The sequence below is a fragment of the Pteropus vampyrus genome, unplaced genomic scaffold (assembly GCF_000151845.1).
Source record: "Pteropus vampyrus isolate Shadow unplaced genomic scaffold, Pvam_2.0 Scaffold404, whole genome shotgun sequence".
Lineage (NCBI taxonomy): Eukaryota > Metazoa > Chordata > Mammalia > Chiroptera > Pteropodidae > Pteropus > Pteropus vampyrus.
In genome coordinates, this window is record NW_011889185.1 from 1,329,546 (window position 1) to 1,332,919 (window position 3,374).

Consider the following 3,374-nt stretch of genomic DNA (forward strand, 5'->3'; position numbering starts at 1 on the left):
TAACATCCATTTTTATTGCGTTGTTTTGTGTGTGTGTGTATGTGTGAGTGTGAATGATACTTGCTTATGTCCTTTGCCCCTTTTTCTACTGGGTTCTTGGTCTTTTTCTTTTACTAGAAGAGCTCTTTATGTGTTAAGGATATTTCCTACCGTAATGACTTTATTTGTCTTATTTATTTAACCTGGAACCCCACCCTCTTTCTTGCAGCCTCTTGAAACATTATTCATTATTTATAGCCCAGGTCAAACTCACATTGCCTAGAGGGCCGCATCTGACCATATCAGTGCCCAATCATTGACTCCTCTTGACTCTTTTTTTGTGCTGTGCTATGCTTTGTGATTGTTGATTACTCTTAGCCCCCTAGCTGGGATGTTGAGTTTCTTTATTGCAGAGATCCAAAGAAAGAAATTCAAGTATAAGACTAAGCATGTGATATGCACAAAACTAGTAAAGTTTTGCCTTGAACTTTGTCTCCACATTTCCTATGTTCATTATAAATACTCGTCACCATCCACCTCAAATAGCCTTGTCTTTGTAATTTCTACTCATTTTTTATAATTATTAAATGACATTAGAACATGTCAACGAGTAATCTCTCATGTAATCACTCATTTTTGGTTAATTTGTTTCTCTTTGACATAATTTAATTAGTGAAATTTGTCTCCAAATCTGTAACATTTTCTATTTTATTTGGTTTGAAATCAATTTAAGATTTTACCACAGAATACATCTTCATTTTTTAAAGTCAAATGGAACTGAAAGGCTCATAATCAAGGCAATCACTCTGCCTTCCGCCTTCCCTATCACTTTCACTTCTCTTCCAAAGCAGATACTTTTAGCCCTATTCTCTCTTTCTCCTGATACATACCTCTATATTTCTAATTAGTGCACTTAAATCACTATGTTTTATTTTTTAAGTTTAGACATTATCGATGACTTCCTGTCATGGCGATGAAGACTGGACCTTTTTACATAACCTGATCCCATTTTTCCCTCCTTCTATTCCCCCAACAGGGTTATTTTAATTTTTTTGGTTAAAACAAGTCAGTAGTTATATTACTAGCGACCATGCAAATGCTCACTGCTGAACGAGATCATGCTGCACAGTCACATTTCCTTTCTTACCCTACAGTTCTGTAAATGTGGGTATGTCAGTAAGGATATCTTAAACTGCAGGTAAGAGAAAACCCATCTCACTAACAGTGGGTTAAACCATCAGGCTCTTTCTTGCTTTCTTAGTGAATGTGAAGTGGGCAGGCCAAGGGTAGATTCAGAGGCTTGGCAATGTCATCAGAACCCAGTCCCTCCCTTCTTTCTACTCTGCTATCCTGTATCCTGTTCTCATATTCGGTTTTGCTCTTAACAGTCACAAGCTGGTTGACACATTTTCAAGAGTTATATTTTCACACTACATTATTTGATAAGAGAAAGAAAATTCTTCTCTTATGCTTCTCTCTTTTATTTTGATTGGGAAAGAAGGCAGGTAATTCCTTTCCTAAAGCTCCAAGTAGACTTCCTTCTATATTTCTTGGGTCAGAACTAGGTCACATGACTCTCAGCTACAAGGGAATCTGGGAAAGCAAGTATGTAGCATTTTTACCCTATATTATGGAAAAGGAGGTTGAGAATCTGTAGCCAACCAACAGCTCATGCCTGTTAGGATGTTTTTTCTGCAAATGACAAGATCATACAGGCTGGAACATCGATTGGTGGGTCTACATGTCCTTGTTTGAAGAACTCAGCAGTTCTTGGCCTGCCTCTGAGTAATTTGTTTGAATTCTTAGGAGAGGTTTTACAGTTTCAATGGTCAATTACTTTTCATTTCTTTTTGTATTATTTTTTACTAGTTTCAAGTATACAGTACTTTGGTTAGACATTTATATATTTTATAAAAAGATCCCCCTAATTGCTCCTTCTCTCCTCTGGTTAGCCAATATATTAATGCTAACTGTATTACCTATGTTGTGCTCTCCATCTCCGTGACTATCTATCAACTACTAATTTGTACTTCTTTAACCCTTCACCTAATTCTCCCAGCCCTCTAGCCCTACTCCCCTCTGTCCATCATCAAATTGTCCTCTATATTTGTGAGTATGTTTTTCATTAGTTTGTTCTTTTTTTCCCTTAGATTCCGCATATAAGTGAAATCATATGGTATTTATCTTTTTCTGTCTGACTTATTTCACTCAGCATAATAACCTCTAGGTCCATCCATGTCATTGCAAATGGTATCAATAGTCAATTACTTTTCAGATCCCTCAAACTAGATAACCAATAAAACAATCTCACTTCCCTAGAATTAAAAGGACCGACTTTCTTGTTTTTTTTTCATGTCGAACATCTTTAGGTACATTCCACTATTCCTGATTTGGAGAGTTTTGACTACTCTTCTAATTGAGAAATAATAGAAAGATGAGGCCACGCTGTGATATAGAAGTAAGAGGGGTTTTAAAAAGTTTCCATGCGTTTTTGAGATTATCCCAGATTTTCCCTATTAAAATTAGAATAATCATAAAATATTTTAGTAATGATAGAAACATTACCATCAGAGATAAAACTATCAAAGAGATAAAGTCTCACCCAATACCACTAGTTAATTCTTATGAGGCTTTGGAATAAAACTTTTCCACAATTGTTACACTTTTTCTTGGTGCTGATGAATATGTCGGTTTTAACTATGTGAAAATTCATGTTTAGTACAATCTGAAATCATGGCCATATTAGGTAATGAGATGATCCTTTTAAAAGAGAACTGTTTGTCTGACTATAAAATTATTTTTCATTTTCATAGAATAATTTCATGAAAATTTTCTTCGCAAATACAATAGGAGCTGCGGAACTGGTAGGAAACTGATGGTTCTTTGGGTGTGCTTGTGAAGTCAGACTTCCCACTATTAAAAACATTTATGCCACTTTCCACTGAGTACTAATGGTTCAACATCAACTTCCTCAAACTCTTCAAACAGCCTGGAACTGTTGACAAATTTAGCCCAACTGATTCAGGCATACCCTTCCATGGATGCCATGGAGAGTTCCATGGGTTCCCAGGTCTTCAGTTGGTGAGGAGTCGCCCAATGTTTCCTATTCTCCCACTGGACTTTGCCCCTCTGCACTCCAGCTCCTGATGCTGGATTTTCTCTTTCAGGTCCAGTCCTGTTCTTACCCTTTGGAATCCTCAAATGATCTTGGCTACCTCAGGCCTGGTGCTCATTGTGCTTGACCTTGCCCTCAGATCTCTCTGCTCCGCCTGTGTCCTGCAGGTGTCCTGCTCTGGCTTAGTCCCAGGATGAAACTCCCAGCACTTGACTGCCTGGATACTTTTCTCCAGGGCAGAGACATGCCCCATGTTACAGGAACAGGGATGAGGTGGTTG